Source organism: Prorops nasuta, unplaced genomic scaffold, assembly GCF_024137725.1.
Source record: "Prorops nasuta isolate Cenicafe-Biocafe unplaced genomic scaffold, Cenicafe_Pnas_1.2 PNAS00003, whole genome shotgun sequence".
Taxonomy (NCBI): domain Eukaryota; kingdom Metazoa; phylum Arthropoda; class Insecta; order Hymenoptera; family Bethylidae; genus Prorops; species Prorops nasuta.
In genome coordinates, this window is record NW_027116800.1 from 2,794,052 (window position 1) to 2,814,577 (window position 20,526).

The 20,526-nt window shown below is 37.1% G+C and overlaps 1 protein-coding gene across 3 annotated transcripts in view; it reads right to left on the reverse strand.

The window, feature by feature from the left end:
• Positions 1-19,833, reverse strand: part of LOC136785705 (zwei Ig domain protein zig-8-like) — a 106,031-nt gene extending 86,198 nt beyond the window's left edge. For all 3 annotated transcript variants that reach the window (XM_066746929.1, XM_066746930.1, XM_066746928.1), the window contains exon 1: positions 19,005-19,833. The gene's annotated coding sequence lies outside the window, so the exon portion shown is untranslated. The remainder of the gene's footprint in view (positions 1-19,004) is intronic.
• Between the last annotated feature and the right edge of the window lie 693 nt (positions 19,834-20,526).

The window sequence follows — 20,526 nt, forward strand, 5'->3', positions numbered from 1 at the left end:
AGGCCGTTCGACGAAGAGTGCGAGAGGGCGACTGAGATCGTTCTGAAAAGAGCAAAGCTCGTCCTTGGCGGGTCCGTGTCGAAGCCGAGCACGACCTTCGTTGAAGAAAATCGATTTGGGTCACTTCTTTCCACTCCTCGTCCATATATCCTCCTTACGTCGGCATAAAACGTAGCGTTTCTTCTTCCTTTTCTTCTCATTCTTACTCAACCTCCTTTAACCCTTCCACATTCAAACTCAGCCAGGAAATATAACCTAACGACTGAATGAATTTTTCCTATATCACTTCGGTTTTCTTACTCTTTGGCCACGGCTACGTTACATTGGCATAAAGAAAAGACATAATGTATATACTTTGCGATAATGCGACGGTAATATTTCATTCATATTCCACAACGTCGGCTGCACCAATGCACCATTCTCCAAAAGTGACTAAAACTTTCGTACTGAGCTTCATTAATTTCGATCGGGACTCTTAAGAATCTATCTCTTCAAGCAGAATGAAACACACGCAAATGCGCGAATAGATAATTGAAATTAGCCAGAGTTTTATTCTCGTGTTTAACGAGCACGGGGAAATAATAAAAAAATTGTTGGTAGGTAGTCAAGAAAGAAACTAAATCGTAAAAAGTTAATTAGTGCATTAATTAGTCGGTCGCATAGTTGAAAGAATTCCTCTTATTTCCACAGCGAATCGTTGGCGCGCGAGGTTGAATATAATGAAATATTTAGCCAACGCCTGTTAAGTAATAACCGCAAGTATGACCCTGTTCCCGAGCATCTTCAACAATTTTCCAGTGAGCCAAGACAGTTTGCGCTGGATATGAGGCGGCTGATATGCAGATTTGAATTGCTTGATCAGTTCTCTGATTGGTAGCACCTGCAGCTTGGGAGGACATTGAATGTAAGTAAGCCCTTAGAAGCGTAGGGGGTGAAAGTTCTCGTCGATTCACAGAGCGAAGATATCCCAAAGGAGACTTAATCCCCGTGAGCCAATTAGGAAAACTGGGACATTGCGACCATAAAGCGTGGCTCGTTGAGCAAAAATATTAAGTTTTATCCGAACTGGACCAGCGCCAGGGCTCAAATGCATATCGGTGCTCTCGAGAATCCCCGCCGGCCCATTACCACCTCCATTTTACAATGGCGCAATCTGATAGTGTATTCGAAACACAGTCCAATGACTGCTTATTCCATTTGCCTTCTCATACCTTCCAAAAAATCATTTATTTTATTGGTTTCATCGATGCATGTCGAATTACGAAATTAATGAACTTTCCTACCCTCCTCTGCCATTTCCAAAACGTATATCTCAGCTACTAAATTTTCAGCGCAAATTTTACATGCAATAAATTCTGCTATTACATGGTTTTACGTTCAGCCTTCGACTTTGGCCTAAATTACGGGAGGAGAGTATTTTATCATACAGACTTCAACTGTTAGCCGCGCGAAGATTAAAAGTTTTCCACAAGCATAACAGTTCGACATACAAATAAAACTATATATTACGACATATCTTCCACGATACTGTTGTTAAGAAGAGGCCACAACTATAATAATCAGTATATCGTAGTCAGAGAAGGTTAAATCGATCCAGAGATCGTCCGTATTCGCAATCGTTCTTGCGACTGCTGCACAGTTTTAATTCGAATAATAATTTCGTGACAAAAAAGAAAGAATGTTTCGTAAAGTTAGAAGGGATATAATAGGTATAGACCAGGTCCTGAGAAGCGATATGAAAATGGAGGATATAAGAGGGCCAAAGGGGGGTTCAAGTTGGAAGTGGAGAGTGAAAAGAGGAAGTAGATGGATAGATTCAGACTTTGAACCAAATAGAGGAATCGACCGGAGTGGAACGGAAATCCGTTAAGCGAATTCAATTTTCGTAAAAACACTGTGGCTCTTTGATGACACAAAGTACAGTAACATCAGAGAGCCAAGACTCTTCGATTAACGGAAAAGACTTTTGACTGAATACATCTAAGAAATTATGACTAACAATAGTTCTGTACAATATACACTACGAATAATTTACTATTACAATGCCCATGGCAGATAAACATTTGATCTACCGACTGAGCATACTGTGTTAATGAGAAATTGTAGCAGGGTATAAAGGCACTCGAAATAAACAATTACTGGAATGACAATCTCTTTAATATAATTACGTTATTATCACTTTGGTATTCTTACTTTCGTGTTTTACGTGTCGTTTGAGATTTAACATCTGCATACATCGACCGTCAGATTGCAATTTTCGTCGACTATAGGTACTTCAAGAACATTGGGACATATTCTCTCTGGAGGACAATACAGACCTGGCAAAGTTTTGTTTCCTATTTAACGACCTATATTCATAGCCTCCTTCCTGTTAATCTTATCTCGTAAAAGTCGATAAGACGACGAGATGGCTTTGCCTTGTATACATGCCATATGGTATATGTATATAATGTACAATTTAACAAAGGCGCACTATTGAATTCTAAAAAATTACATGAAATTTTCCGTTCGTTTAGAAGCCAAGCTTTTACCGCAAAGCTGATTGAGTTGCATAGAAACGTCAAAAGACGGACGGATAGCTCATTTTTTCTAGATTTAACATAAGTTATGAATACGTTATCCAAATCTACGGGGAGTTGGCAGTCGCTTATCGTAAAGGGGTTTCTTAAATTTATGACACGTCAAAAGAACGACTGATTCTCCTTACCGTAAGATTTGCTTTTCCTATTTTCAAAGAATTTTGGTAGAATTCCATTATTGATAATTCATGACAAAGTCGAGACTGAACGTGGATTTTTACGAAGTTCGATTAAAATCAAACTAGATTTCATCTGCTTCATGCAGTAACGACCTTAAGGTTCTGCTACTCGATTAGGTTTTATTATTCCAGCCAATATAGAATGAAAATAGTTCCAGTGAAAGCATTGGATTGACCAATATTTAATCTATTAATTAAAAGGAGAAAATGAACGGCTGGCGAATGGGAAAGTATACGAAAACAGTTTAAGAAATACAATAGGTATAGCTATGAACTTTTAACCGTTTTCTTTATTCGAGTAATGGGACGTAACGTAATGGTGTGGAAAATGTTATACGGGTCACAGCGAATCGCGTGAATAATGAAGTGATTCCAAGAGACACGTCCGCTGTGCTATTAATAAATGTCGATGTCGTTCAGTACCTAATTAAGGGAACATTTTGTAAATGCATCATTCACAAAAGAATGTTTAACAATAGTTAACGAAGCTTACAGCAGCTCGTCCTAATTAGGTGCAAACATAATTTTCAATCTACCAAAATATGAACGACATATTTCGTTATTGAATCACGATCAACCGTGGAAGCGTAGTAACGAGGTTAAATCACGTTAGGTGGAAAATCGCGGGATAAACGAAGGAGGTATATGTATAATGGGGATTTTCCGGGACAGTTTTGCGAGGGTCTGACACGGTATTGTGCGCGAAGCGTCGGAAATTCCTCGATGCATTTTTAAATAGTTGTTCCCAGGAGAGGGTTACAATGAAGGGTACGCAGAAGTAAAGTGTGTTAGGTAGGTAACCGGGTAGCGATGGGGTTGTACCAACTTGTCGAAGCAGCGCAGCCAAGTCTTGCAGAAACTCGAAAACTCGTAGTCCTGTGTCGCGGCGCGTTCGGATATATATATATATATATATATCTATATATATAGAGCGGAGGAAAAGGAGTGCAAAGCGGGTAAAGGGAGAGGGTGGACAGGGGAGCTTGCGAAGTAAAGTATATATGCACATGTCCCTACGTACACTACTTGACTTGGAGATCAACGCGTGGAGTATGAGGGAGCAGCAACCGCGTATACGCGCGCACCCCATCAAACATTCATCCGTCTCTGAGTTTGAAATGGAGTCTGTCAGTAGTAGGTAGCGTGCTACGCTGCTGCCGGGTACTCAGTAGCATGCGTTTACCGATCCTTTCGCCAACTATTTTGCCCTCGGCCGAGATCTCCATCCACTTCTATACATTTCTCCGGCCAGAAGTCTCTCGATCCCGAACGATTCCCAGCTGCCTCGACCGCTTGCCTTTCCTCCACCGATTCTTTCCACTGCTTCACCTCGCCCCAAACCCTCTTCCCGATTCCTATCCTATATATAGCTCTCCTGCAAAGCGCCTTCTGTTTTCCTCTCTTTCTCTCTCATCCCCCCGCATTTGCTCCCAATCCCCTGTTCCACTGGGACTTACGAAGTAAATATGCTCACCTCGAAATTCAACCTGTCGACATGAGACCCGTGAATACGCCACAATTTTACCCAAGATCAATTGAAATTGTCTCTGACAATTTTCTTATCCTATACAAATAAATCAGTCTATATGCTACGCCTTGGCCATTTCTACTAAGTACCACAGATTCTCGATCTTGTCTGCTAGCTATAAGCAATATCTACTTAACTCGAATAAATATTTGTCTATTGAAATAATAATTTATTTACTACAAAAATTTGTTACAAAATTCTATGACAGATTATTTTATATATCTATTAAATCTAATTCTAAGCTAAAATATTTTTTATCCATTTGTTTGCACCAAAGGAGGAAACATTTTGTGCGTTTTATAAAACTGAACATGAGTAATGGGCTTTCACTACCATCGTGAACAGGCATTGTTAGGATAGCATTGTTGCGAAGAAAATGTTGGTGTTCGTTTTGGATTTCTTGGTAGCACTTCAAAACCAAGTGATTGCATTGTTCCTTCTCTTATAAGCGGCTAGTTTCCCTCTTCTTGCTTTCGTCTCTCTTGATGAATATCTGCGGTTCTTCCTCATTATATGCATTTCAAAAAAACTCTCGGAGAGAAACATTGGCTATATTTTATAGTTTGTTCAAACAAGTTCGTAATAAATACTAGTACGAATGATACTGTAACTATATTTTTAAGAATGAAATACTTAAAAAAGCTATATATTTTATTTTTATAAACTAGCAATGTATGGATGCTGATATAGGGTTTTTAATTTAAGTTTAAAGCTTTTGTTCGCGTCGAAAGCTATCGACTAATGATCTAATGCCTGTTCTGTGCTATAGCATAAGTCGATATTGCATTAAATTGTCTTTGCACATATATCAGTCGTGTCTCCGATATTGGTCCGTTTCCGTTGGTTACCAATTATTCGTTACAAGTATCGCTTTTCTCAGCAATTTAGTACCTACAGATACCTACGTCAGCACCTACATCATCCGTCGATTATTCGTACGCGTAACCAAAGAACACAGATCACATAGAAATCCACATTTAGCTTACTAGGATTTTTTCGAATTGAACATTTTCCATTTCGTACTCTTCATCGCTTCTACCATTCATCTTTCAACATATTTTTTTACTTTATTTGATATGGCATAATATACACCGTATAAGCTAATTATTTTATTCATATAGGGATTAGTCTCTCGATAGAGAAATACATCAATCCCAATTGTAGCGTTAAACCCTGCCTTTTGTTACCATGCAAAATGGATTCATCCGGATTACAGGAGAAGAGAAATTGGGGCAATTTATAATTACAGTAATATGTTTTGCAGATTTTATTTTAAACGTTCCACGTATTTAAAGCTCTGCCTGGTTTTAAAATGCAAATAACGGTTAATGTAGAAACTCAATTAAAGCTACTTTAAAAGCTGTTGATTACAAAACGTAAATAAGAGACGAACCTATTTTGATCAGCCAGGTCGTATATATATATATATCTATCTATCTATCATTGATTGTTTGTGCTATTCGTGCTTTTTCTTGGTGATATTAGACATGTTGTGTATTACGGACGAGAGGCTCTTGATAAAGCATAATGCACATGGAATGCACTATATTACGTGAGGAGTACACTTGTCGTTAACGATGCGTACGTGGTTCATGGTCATGGGTTCGAAGGATCATGCGTTGTAGAATACTATTGTAACAATTGTATTATGCGTGCTTGCGAACCCTTGCGCAACGTGCTCTGCACGGTAAATCCATAACCTTAACACTGTACTTGATCAATCTCTCATACGACTCTTTAAAAAGGTTGACTTTTATTGGCAGCGAAGTATGTACTGCAATATCTCTAAAACTCGTACTAATAAAAGTCAATCGTAAAATTTGATCAAAGTTTCTTCTCCACCACTTGTATATTAGCTTTTCAAGAAATATCATCAATTTTTGTTTTAAGTTTTTCCATTTATCATACAATCAACTGGCTATTTATTTGAAAATCCATCGTTTAAATAGCAAAAGTTAATACGACGCTGTTATTATAATCGCTAATAGTGACGCATTACAGCATTTATCGTTAAAGTGAAATTTCGTAATAATTTGTATCGTATATAATATGAACAGTTTCGATAAGTTGCTCGCTATACTGTATATATAGGAACAATAACGACGCGAATTAGTTACTGTCAAAGTTCTGCTGACACGCACGCTCATTCGGCTGGAGCTTAGTTTCTATCTACGGCTTGAAATGCGGCAAATAAGGAAGGGCACGTACGTTGAAAAATCGTAACTCTTCAAGATGAAGTAAGTTTCGTAGTGAAGCGTCACTGCGTTTGCCAGCTAGTTACCAGGGAAACCGGAAAATCAAAACTATCGATGAAACTCTCAGACTCTCACGTGAGAAGGGAGTTAGTCTGCAAAAGTTGCCGACTCGGCTCTACCCCGCATAGTCGAAGCATCGTCCAACTCGTGAATGGTCTCGTTCGGAAATATCTAAGATGCTACGTACACCTATCAGCCTATACCTACCTGCCTGCCTTCTCGCGTTCCTTTTGAAAATTACACCTCGTACCACTACCACGCGTCGATCTTGTACATTCTGCAATAACTCAAAAAAGCAGCGAATCGTCTCGCCATAATACTTTGTGTGCAACGCGAAAGACATTCGTTCCTTTGTACAATAATAATTGTTTTCTCAAGCCGCTCTGTTTTTATTTACAAAGTATATTGTCACCTGAAAACCAACTCCAGACTTTCTAAGAAAAACATTGTTGTCGCGCCGGATGTGACTTCAATAATCCTCGAAGCAAAGGAATAAAAACCAGCTTTTTCTATTCACGATAGTAAGCACTGCAGTAAAATAAAAGAAAGTGAAAAATACATAGTAGGAGATGGAAAGAAAAAGGAAAAAAAATAATCACTCCTCGATACACGATGCAACCAGATTTAATAATTGAGAATTAAATTTTTTGTAAGTTTTAAAAGCTATTTGGAGCAACCAACATTCGCTGTAAATCAAAGGTTTGGCGTAAAAGTATTTCTCCTATTTTGTACATACATCGTATGCGTTCAGACCGTTTTTGGAGCAATGGAAAGGGGGGATCGTGTACGTGTTTCGAATCCTATCCTATTCGCCACGCGCAGATTGCAAAGCGTATACGTATTTGTGTCTCTACCGAGTAATTAAACACACCAATATTCTTGATAGGCTTTACCTTGCTGGTGAAGCACGTTCGTACAAGCATTCTCGTAATGATGCTGGTAATTCAGTGGTTACATTCGGATTCTCTACAATTAGTTGCTGATTTTTACACATGCTAAATCTCACTGAAAGAACGATGCAAAAATAATATTCGTTTTAAAATTTCATTAGAGCTGAAATAGTATCAATTAGTAAATATACATATATATATATACACGTTACACGAAAGTGGTGTCAGTCGGTGATAAACTGGTTAGTATGAAAGTCGAAAGTTAGAACGTTATAATTAAGTAAGCGATAAGAACGGAAACAACACAGTAACGACTCTATCGGAAACGAGGACAGTGATGGAGTATGGTTGTGGAGGGTCGGTAATAGTTCCGTTGAGATTTCATCCTGATGAAAGGCTATTGAATTAGTAATTTGCCAACGAAAAAAGGCCCCTCTGACGTTAGCTTATAGGATCCATCCGCTTCGTCGCACGCGGAATGATGTTCTAATTGTCGTTATCCACTTTGCTCGCGACGCGACATGCTACTGGGCAATTTGTATTCCAGACTGTAAGGAGAACTACGAGGTGGGCGTGAGAAGAACTCGAAAGGGCACTGCAGGAAAGCACAGCGTGCAGGGAAGCTTTCAGTGGGGGAATAGTACTTGGTGAGACCGAGATGCTAGATGACGAGTTTTATCTATGTATATGTATGTACGTGTTACCCTTAGCACGAAAGCGGAGACGTGTTCGCGACAGCAGAAAGAAGGACAGTGATAAAATCAGACAGTTGGATATTTGAAAAGTGATGAAGGAACGAACAATAAAACGTCGAGGGATTTAATGCGAAAATTATGCCTCAAAATTCATTACGAAACTTCTTTGGATTCTGTAAAGTCCTCTCTTCTTCATATTCTATTCTGAGTATCCCATAATCTACGTTATATTTCAGCGAGGTTGAGCTTTTGCTTTGCTGCATACATCTGTTACCCATTTACTTCAATTTGCAAATTTCCAATATTTGGATATTTCTGAATATAAATGATAGCTAATCACTACTCCAACTGGAGGAATAAATCAGTAAACATTGATTATTACTATTTTTATGATTTTTAAGGGAGATTTCAATCAGATTTGTATTTGAAAGCTTACGGATATTAGTTTTGTATAAGAGAGACTTTTATTTTCACATCCGAGTTCTCAATTATTAAATTAAATGCTTTGGAGGAATTTTGTCATACTTTTTATTTTCGTTAGGAAACCTTTTGGACTTAAAAAAGCTATTAATTCTTCAGACCTTTATGTTTTTACAACAAATTTGAAAGCACTTAAATTGATAAACGTATACTGATGGACATTCTAATATTATAGTTTTTATTGTTTTATTAGACGTATTGTTTGATTGAAATAAAAAGAAAAACGTATCTTTATGTCTCTCTTTATGTAGTATACCTACAATACAAGAATGAAAATTTATGTGCGTCGTATTTTTCCTAGGTTTTGTGCGATTGACATCGAGCTACAGGAGCCCTGAGTGAGGGAGTTATATAGCAATTCATGGTAAAGTCAACATAGTAATACACATTATATTTCAAAATTAAATTCTTACCAAGGGTAAGTGCATTAAACGTTTGATAAATAAGTGTCTACAATATAAATGACAGCTCAATTGGACCAAAATGTATTCAACCATAATTTTAGTAAATCCTACGAATCTCATTTCAATCTTATATTACATTTTGTAGATGGCAGTATGCTAAAATAGAAACACCGCTCTGAAATTTTAATTTAATAGCATTAATTATCTGTGTAATCTTAATTAATGGTAAATATATAATGGAGTTATATACGTATAGAGATTAGAATATTAAAATTATGAGAGAAACAGAAGCAGTTATGATAATAATTCTCATTATTGATGAAATTAGTGAGACAAATTTAGCGTCTGTAATTGAAATAGAACTGATGGATCATGCAGTCAGTTAACTGATTACGCTGTCATATTTATTTGGTTGGCATCATCCAAGGTACATAGTTATGAAATATTTATTACGTACAAGCACGTACAGATCGGGAAACTTTGATCATTAAGTTAACACAGTATATTAGTTGTCGCTTCTCCGAGCGAGTTCTACGATATCTAATGCACAAGTTACAAAGATAACGTTAATTCGAATGTACACGCTGTTTTCATTTCAACGCACATTATTGGTTCAAACTCAACTATTTCCGAAATTAATCAATACCGAATTAATGAGATTATTCATATCACGAGCTGTCCGTCGGTACATAAAATTCTGTATTCCTGAAAAATCTCATTAAGGATAAAAGTCATAACGGAAAAGAATTCATGGTAATAAGATATAATAGAAATCTCTCTTTTACTGGCAAATGTTTTATAGCTCCGCTATTAGAAATAAATGTCCGGGGATAATTTTATATAGAGTTATCGTTGATTTTAACTCGTTGGCACTGAAACATCATTGACTTATAATACAAGAAATTTGTGGACTAAGGGAAAATGTTTTATTTTATGATGTATATATTCCTAATAAATGTGTAATAAGTTTTCTTCGATCAATTATACACTCCGTGGATTAAAATCTAGATTGAATGTGCTTGTGCGAGCCGTTCAGTTATCAATGTGAATATAGTAGTAGGCTCTTCTTCCCCTCTTTGCGGCAATGCGAAATTTTCACTCGGTGAAGAAAAATAAGCATCAACCAGCGTAAGTATGAGATAGGAAGAGAGGGAGCAGAGCTGCAGGAAAACGCCCGATATTTAAATTCAGAGCAATCAAGTGAGGCAGCCACGAAGATAAAATGATTCCCTTCGCTTCATTCTTCCCTTTCTGAAAGATGATTTTTTTTTCATCCACTATACCTTATATTTTTTTCTATCCCATCATTACGTGTATGTACATCTCCAGTAAAATTTTATTTCCCAGTTGTTTCTTACACTGAGTACTCTCATTAGATCTTTGTGTCAATGGTAAGACTTTGAGATTACACAAAGTCTCGCCTCTATTCTTCTGTTCTCTGTGATCGCAAAGTACACTGTATACATATACCTATACATGGTATGGGGGAAGGTAGCCCAAAGCGGTCCACTTAAGCTTTGTAGATCAAGAAAACTGCGTTTTTAATTGATAATCAAACATTCTCGGTGTCATTAGTCAGGGTAATTATCTGACTATAAAGTAATAAAACAATCAACAACATTTAATTTCATAATTTTTGTTTATGCGAAAAATAAAAAAAAGTGTTTTTGACCCGTTTTGCCCCATAAGTAAGCCTAAAGCGGGTCAGTCTTTTGGGCAAAGCGGATTACCGCTATAATAAACCATACAAATGTTATTAGATACATAAAAAAAACCAATTTAAATATTTGACTTTATGTTATAATTATTTTATCAAATTTTAAGTTAATGGAATATTAACATTAACATGAAGTATATTATTGAACGAAGTTTCTAAGTTTAATTTCATTCTTGGCAAAAACTACAAAAATAAGATCCTCGACCATAGTAATTTGCAACGCATATTTCAACAATTCAATTTCTTCAGCGTCATTGAATACCCTATGAAATCTACCGAGCTTTTTTTCACAAGTTCCCTTTTTTGATATATCTTTGTAAAGTGGAGTACCCATAGAGCACCTAGTATAGCATTAAGACAACTTTTAGGTGTCTTTTAGTCAATTGGATGACTAAAAGAAGTCTATAAGATAACGTTTAGTCAAGTGTGCTGTATGGGAGTTTATATTATATTTTCTTGAGGCGGTTCTAATAGAACTTTTTTACTTTCGTCCATTGCCTTTTGCATTATGTCTTGACTCCAAGACGCCTGATTTGTTTTTTCCTTTGGTATTTATTCACCATCTGTAAATTATTCAACAAAAGCTATCAATTTACTTGACCCGCTTTGCCCGGCCCGCGAGTACACTTTTTAGTTAAATAATTATAACTTTTAAGAAAATTATCCAAAACAATATTTTCGCATATTATTTTAAAGCTAAATAACGCTGGTTCGAAATAGTATCAAGAATAAAGAAATAATTATAATACTTTTTAAATGATCTAGAGAAAACTAACCTTTAAAATTTTTATCGGCATCAACAAAACTGATTTAATTGCCAGGACTTTTATAGAATACGTCTCTGCCGACGAAATGCTACTAATTTACATTCATTACTGTTGTATCAATATCACCAAATCAAAATATTAACACTTATTGTTTACATAAAAGTGTAAGGACAGTGACCCGCTTTAGGCGGGGTACCCGCTTTGCCCGGGCTTCCCCTATATACCTAACGTTATCACTTTCCATTTAAAGTAACGAATACTACTATCAGTTTCCCAGAGACTCCAGTCTCTTCTTTTCATCATCGTATCGTGGTATGAAAATTCTTCACCTCTCTCGTAGTATCGGGTAGACTTAGCAGAGGCGAGCTGATGCCAGATGAAGAAAAAAAAAGCAAAATAAAGAATAATCAAAGAAAACAAAAACAAGGTAGACAGATTTACGGCAGAAGGTGGCAAAGGAAAAACAGTCGTTGCGCAAAGTCCTAGGGATTTCCATTCTAATAAATAGGCCATTTAGCCCGTGAATCCCGTCACTGTGACGCGTAGAAAAGGCGCGAGCAAGTGGAATTTATTTCGTGAAATTTTCGAAGCGAAATTATTTCAAGCCGTATTAAATTATAAATATATACAGATGGTATAGTGCATGTGCGGCGCTCTGCCAACAGAGCTGCTCTTCCCGGTCGCTGCATTCGTCTAACGGCTCGAACGTGGTTCGTTAATCTTACAATTCGTATGGCTGGGTCGCTCCATATGTTTCGTACGCCCGAGAGATTCTCGAATAATACCTAGTATTAAATTTGCCCACTCGTGAATAATCCTAGTTAAGCCTTATAGACATCTCTTGAAGATTCAACTAACGATCACGTAGCCGTGATGAACCAATGAAGCTTCGAGACGATTATAGCATTAAGCATATTGCTCACATTTAATGTCTTAAACAGGCTGTGTGGACAGCGTTTAAGCCTTCGAGCAAGAATAACGCAAATCCCCAACACTTATCCCTACAGTACATTCACCGGTGTCAACAATGAGTGAAAACTATTTTGCTCATAAGAATCTGAATAATTCTCTTGCATTGGTTTAAGTCGAGCTGGTTCTTAATCATTCCTTTAAAGCGAAGTGAATAATTTATAGGAAAAAACCGTGTGCCTCGGTCGAAATAAGAAAAAATCAATTTCGCAGTGTGCGATATAGATGGCAGCATGAAAAATAATCACGAAGAGAACAAAGCAGCATGTATATGTATGGCGTTCTGCGGGCGAAAGGTAATAGTATGAAATAACCGTAAAGCAAAGTGAGAATCCGGAGTGCAGAGTGGAGCCGATAACGTTCACCTTAAAGAGAAACGAGCGTCGCATCTGGGTGCAAATACGGTAAACGTCGAAAAATCATTGCGCCATTTATGAAAAGAGGGAGCGAGGTGAGGAAGAATCACTTGTAGGCACCATAAATCAAGCGCATAAGCGAGTGTCAAATGAAAATTAGGAACGACATCACTTTTATCGTATATATAGGTATATGTAGATCGAGCAAGGGTAACATCAAATTCTGATATAACTATTGAGATATCGGTATACTATTTCACTAAAAATTACTGGAACGAGGATACTTTTCAACTTGCATGCACAGGTATATAAAATATGTTAAATACCAGGAGAAGTGTCAGGAAGACAAAAGTGGAGATTTCGATGAAAAGCCAACCCATTCCTCTGTGGCATTATCGATTGTTACGATTTATACTTCCTACTGTATTCAAGCTTATCCAGTCCCTGGTGTTGTATTATCATCTGTTGCAACCGGTTAATCTAAACTGCACCCATTAAGCAGTGTCACGCACATGGGCGCAATTATACGCGTACATACACACGTATACCAAATCGATCAATATCTGATCTCAGGATACACCATAGGTGTCGGTTCATAGTCCATTACTAGTGTCGTCTTTAGTACAATCAACTTGACAGGCTTGCGGGCTGGCCTGATCATATCGCAAACTAGATCTTGTCCAACATTGCTCCTCCAATGTTTACCAAGAGATTATAAACGAGCAAAGGCTCGGTGGCAGTATCGCTTGCTATCCTAGAGTACCTAGGACGATTATGAAGTTTGCTTAGGTTAATGGTTAACTGTATCAGAACAGGCTCTCCTCGGTAATTAACGCTAATTACGAATTTTCCACATATGAGCAATTAAAAAGAATATAAAAAGTATTCCCGGATAACGAGCTAAATATACGTAAACATTGTATCGGGATAAAGTTGTTTAATTAAAATAAGTTTAGTCAGGAGTGACTCGGAGAATGAAGGTACAGCTCGAAAGCTGCTAGCAACACGGCTATGATCTCATTGAAATCTACGACGAAAGGTTGATAACTTCGTAAAGAAAGGGAAGGGGGGAGAGAGTCTACAATCCGAATTTGTGGTAAATCGGCCTGGCAAACGGACTTGGTGAATGGCTTTTGGTCCTGTCAAATCGTCTAATCGTACGTACCTATCTAGGGCGGATTAAACGAGAAACGATCGAACGGGGTCAGAGTATCCAGCCCGCTTACGTTTCTCCATAAATTACGCCATCCTTACGGAATATGTAACAGCTTGATCATATTTCTTCTAAAGCTCTATCCATGTTCCCTCCATCGTTCGTATTTTAAAAAGGAAATGCATAATTATTATTTTTGGCAGTACGTGTATTTCCCGTGAAAAATGAATTTCGAATCAATAACCTGACACAATTATTGTTACAGGATAATATTCCCTTTTGGAGAAAAAAATCTCCTTTTAAAACCGAAATAAATTGAGATCCGTTTCTAAAGTATAGAGTAGTTTTACTCGTTTTATCGTCATAATATAATACAAAATAAATATACGGGATGATTTTACGAGTGATTTTTGCGTAGAAAAATCGTTTTCAATTTTTACCAAACGAGATGAGTTTGAGTGTTTTTTTAAAAACATTTAATATTTTAGGAAAGAAAAATTAACGTAATATCTCATTCAGCCTCTCAGTGAAATCGATGGACGTTCCATGTGCTACGCTTCGTAGATTCCGGAGAAGCTCGAGTGACTCCAACACTGATGCAACTTTTCGTTAATGAAATCTCTTTTCGTCTACCGGCTGCAGAAAGGATTATACGATCCTTTATTCGCTTCTGTCTTACTTAGCTGAAATAAGCGGGCCTACAGCTAAAAGCGCTTGATCCTTGAGTATTTAGCTGGTACTAATGAGCAACATGAAATAAATTTGATTGCAACAAAATAGAAATTTCAGATAAAATCGTAACGATGAATGAGAAAATTTAATTGAAGTAAATAAAGGAGATTGCAAACCCATTTTTGTATAATGGGAACACTGTGACCGATTTCTCGACAAGACCGACAATTCACGTGAACAGTTCAAACTTAGTCAAAATTACGGAACTTGCTAAAGGATTACACGCAATTCTATATAGCTATTGTACATGCATGAACGATTATTGCAGTTGAATTGCTCAGTGCGAAAAAAACCTACCACTACCTTGACACCTATTATTGTAGTCCGATATATCGCTAATGACTTGCTATAGGATCGAGGCAAAACGACGGGAGCTTTATGCCATTCAAATTAGCAAGCACCAAAATTGACGTTTCCTGAAAAAAGGACACATTGAGCTGCGTTACTAATTGGAGGTGTTTCACAATTAATATTACCATTTTCCTATAGAACACAATACGAGTTAAAACCAGGAGGTTAATTTTTATACACATAAAGTTTAATCAAAGGATAATTTATCGCCGATACATAACTGGACAGTAGGTACGTGGGTCAAACCGTCTCTCTTATGATTGATAATATACCTATATAATATCATTATGTATATATATCTTCGGTTAAATCGATCATTACTCCCATTTAGTTTATGGTGACCCTCTTCAATCTGCCTCGAACTTTTTATCCTTTTGACAGAAATTACTCTCTATATACCTCTCTAAAAATCTCCCATGAATAAAAACTTTAATCGGGAGCAACGACTTATCATGCAAAGAAGATAATTTTAGCAAACGCTGTCCTGCAATTCAAGGCAGTTGTCCATGGATTACAAAAATTACGAGAAGTTTTAACAATTTAATAATTTGTCGAGCCTTCCACTGCTGGAAGCTTTCTCTGGGATTCCGCTATTAGAGTTAGAATGTTCCTGGCGTTGACTTTTGAAAAATTTAATTTTCCCTGTTATGTTCTTTTGGCGTAGATAGCTTATACGAGCACAGGACGAAATAACATGAGAGGAAGTTTGACCGTGATCGATCAAAGTTGCTGCGATGCTTTCGAAACGACGACGTTGACGAATTCACGTATGTCAGCCCTCTTTGCGCATTCTCTTCCCGCTATCTCACCTTTTGCTTATTACAAGAGCCGCATATGTATCCTTTGTGGCACGCAGAATATACCAGGTAGGATGCGCGCGCGCGTGTGGTAACAGCAGTGATTAATCATCGAATCCTTTGACAAAGGGCGGAATGCTCTCCGGATTTCCTCAGCGTAGACGTTTCCTTCGCCTCGCGTTGCCGGGAAAGTAACAAGGGTTGATTCGTTTATAATCGATTTCACAGCGGATGCTACGGAAAGCCCTCGCAAATAGATCCTTCAGGATGGATCGTGCCGCGTGCGAATGATGACTCGACACATCTAAAATAACTTCATCTTCTCTGCCAAATTTCATTTTTTTTTCTTTCCCTTCCTCTTTATAAAGTGTATCGAAATCTCGAGCTACCAATCCCTTGTATCATTGTTCTCCGTTGCTTCTTGAAAGGAGTTTAATGTTTTCTGATTGTATATAAAAATTTTAGTAAATAATGAGGTTAATTCGTTTTACTATTGGTTATATAAAATGATATAGACAAAGATTGTCTTGGAATGCTTAGTTTCAGCTCATCTATCAGTATCATACTATTTAAATGCAAAATTGGTTCGCTTGTTTATTTTACCCGAATCTTTAAACTCGCAAGCTATGGTTGGAAATGTAAAAACGTAGATAACAGTTTTTGTGAAAAGATACAAGTATCTATTCATCAGAGTGAAATACGTGCATCGAGTATATCGCGATCGTTTTAAAGCATTTTTAACGTTGCGCTTCCGGATTTATTTACGTATTGCGCTTATGACATTTATTTCATTAAAGAAACAATGTAAATTTTGACCAAACGAAAGTCATGTTTGTTTGCTTGTTAGATACTGTAGCTTTTCAAGCTCTCCTAGTTTGAATTAATAATCCGAATTCCAATGTTTAAATATACTGGAGATAAATTAAATTGATATAGCGTATGTTACCTTGGCATAAGTTAACTTTAATTTATTGTAACATTTTTCTTATTATATTATTTAACCTTTAATCTCTGGTTAAATATTTTAACATTAACATTCTGAAGCGGTTTAATTTTATTGCATTCTACCTTATTTGATACAATATTGAAATAAACATTATTTGTAAAGCTGAATAATTTTTTTAAGAAAAATAATTAATCACTATAATATGTATACATTTTCAAATAAAGTATTTACTAAACAAATACCAAAAATTTTAAGAGTTATTCTTTAACTGTTTTAAATAAAGATATTCTGGAATTTGTGTTTCTGTAAAAGGACGCTGTTTCAAAGATATACAGTAATGAAGATTTTTCAAAAAAATGAAAAATGTTACATTTTTATTTCCTAAGAATCAGTAAACGTAAATATTCTTGATCTATATTAACTATTGAAAATGACATACTGGTAAGAATAAACAAATCTAATCTTCTCTTTCCTTGTTGTCGCACTCTTTCAAACAAATTAGAATTTCTTTTTGTTATATTACAGTCTTTTTAATTATATGGTTTTTTTCAAATTTTTCTTTTCCATTGGAGCTATACACCAATATCTTCAAATGGTTCCATAGTCAAAAAAGAGATCTTTTCCGGTTAGCTGTATATGTTGGTCCAGGATCTCAAATAGTAGACTCCTAACCGGAAAGTTCTGTATACTGCTATAAATAGATATAATAAGAAATCCTGATATTTTCGAAACACACAAAAGTCTTCCAAAACTAATGCAAGAGCAAAAATTCATTATTTATCCCAGAGAATAGTTTTCTGAATTTTTGCCGCGTTATTAAGGGAACATCCTACATAGAAACATATGACATTCGTCTGACAATAGGTTTATAGCGGTAAGAAAAGTGTTTTAGAATCGCGCGTGCGTCATCGTATGTCCTACGAGATAGAAAGACAGTAGAAAAGTTAACCTAGAGTCAGGCAAGTAGTAAAGACCAGTTTTGTACCAGGAGAAAGTCGTCCTGAGAGTTCAAGTTCTTTGTCCGAGCACATTTGACCCAGACGAACGAGCAATGGGTGGGGTACGCGCTAACACAATCTAATATCTACATCCATGTATCTAAGCGGATAATCGGAGCATTCGTTGATTTTCCTAAAGTTTGGCAGACTAAAGCTTGCACAGTACGACTTTTAAAAGTTCTGCTTGCGTTTGCCTGGTCACCGTAAGCTCGCAACTTCGAGCCGTTCGAATCGAGAGTGTCGACATACTACACTCGAAAGAAGAAAGACCAGCTGCATTCTCGCCGTGTCGGCCTAGACACTTAAAAGCTCGTTCGAGCTTCCGTCTCGATTCCCCTAAAGTCTATGCGACCAAATTTTATACTATGCGCGTGCCTTTGCCAATTCTCTGGAAAATGCTTTAATTTTATCGTCTTCGCATAAAAAGAAAAAGAAAGAGAAAACAATCAAACTACCCCTGCAGCCACTCCAAACTATCAAACGCAATTTTGCCGATTGACACGTAAATGATAATATGCTGTGCAGCATGCTAATAATTTAGCAAAACAGTGATTGTTAAATGATAATTGAAGGCAGATATAATTTTCTTTTCGTTAGCGATCGTTAAGCTAAATGGTCGCTCAATTTCCAATCATGAACGACATAGTGTCCACTGCGGGAGGAATAATTAAAAAATCATTATTCTCTTCCATCTAACTATAGATCTTTTTACAGTTTTACACAAAGTTGGAATAATTTTAATGTGCGCATAATAGGATATAATTTGATTTCCTTTGTCATGCATATTTTATTTCAGTGTTATTTTAAGTAGAAACTGTTTTCTGATAATTTCTAACTATTATTTTAGCTTTTCCCATGCTAGCTACTCAGACGTGACATTAATCTTGATCATATTCAAAAGCACAAGCTGCTAACAATTGCTTTATTTCTACATGATAAACAGCTTCTTGCTATCAGATAACAATTATTAAAATATCTATTATTTACAAACATTTTTTGTTAAGCATTTTCACGTAAAAAAATTTGATTAATTATTGCGTAATGGTTTAGCGTTGATGTTGGAAAAATAAAAAGAAAAACACTGGCATATGGTAATCGAAGTAGGATTGTAATTGAAGGATATATTTATAGTATCCAGAATTTTGGAATTCACTTAATCCTGATATCATGTGTTATTTTTGCTTCCCACTTTATTTTATCACACTTACCTTGGGAGGTAATTTCAGAGTGTGACTTCCATGACTTGATAGTTTAGACCACGCTTCTCTATGAATTCGGATTGTTTGTTCTATCTGGATATGACCTGACTACAAGACTAATATTCGCATTGCTAAGTTTCATTGAAATTTCAGTGTAACCCAGTTATATCGCGTTTCTTGATCCCTATATTCCCTACTAATAGCCACAGGTACCAGTCATCTTCGTCTCGAAAGTCTTTGGAACTATTCAAATATCTCGTGTCCCTTCTAACCCACTCGGATGTTTCGTCCTATCACTATTTTATCTCCACCCCATACATAAACACAATTTCCAACTAATGTTTACTCGGGAAATAAAAATTGCAGACATTTGTGCTGTTTCACACTCGTGGTTCCGCAGTTATCGGCGAACAATGCACGAGGAAACAATCAAACTGCTGTCACAGGCAGCGCTCAAATATTACACCAACATTTTGCAACAATATTGTAGCATTATACCGATAATAATTGTATCGTACACATACAATTAAATCGTGCATAATATTTGCATTTCACTGACACTAATTGTACAAAGTTTGGTTTATCCACAAGTTTGTTACGCTCATTTCTGACGCGTGGCATGACATCGATCGGAGGCCATTGTCAAATTGATCTGATTAAATTAGATCGAAAGGCGAAGGAAGGAAAATAAAGAGCGTCCATGACTGCGGCAATGAGGCTCTGTTATAGCTAGACTTAAAAAAATTGGTAGAATCTATTAATGGCTAGGTATGGAATAACCATTGAAAAAAATAATTGAAGGAAGAAGATTCGCGATCTCACTCGGAGAGTGCAGCGCTCATCGCAAGGGGCGCGGCGAAACTGAGCTCGGCAAACCAAACCAAACCTCCACTTTCCTCTCTCTATCTGACAGTAAGTCTCCCACCCTTTCTATCGTGCGCGCGCTCTCGCTCTGTCACTCCATTCGGCAATGTTTTCCTCTCTCGCTTCACACTCATATCACTCGCTACGCGCTCTCTTTCACCCTTTTCGCTTCATTCCCACAATTTCTCTTCTTTTCTCTATCCCCATACCTCCCTCCTTTCTCACTCGTTCCACTGCAGCTCTCATTTCGCATTTCTCCGTGCACCATACATACACCCCCCTTTTCTTCCACCTTTTCCTCTTTTCTTCTTTCTCGCAGCTCCGCGCGATACCGCCGTTTCTTCATCATTCGCGTCCACGCCCCGTCCTAAACTACAGCATAGGCACCTCCAGACCAATTCGCGAGAGCATATTTTTCTGCAGGTGATGAAGTTATGAAGCACCGGTGGAACGCCCCTCTCCCTCCTCGACACCTCCTCACGATTTTCTCTCGCGAGCGTCTCGCATTCTTCCATCGATGAAGAGTGGCCCAATTTCACAGAAACACCGCGTCGGCTAAAGCCAGTTTTATCCTTGTCTCTTGTCTCTCCTCTATATAAAAAAACCAATGTAGAACACCAATTTTTGTAGAAAATCAAGTTCTCTATCGAACGAATCCTCCACTAAC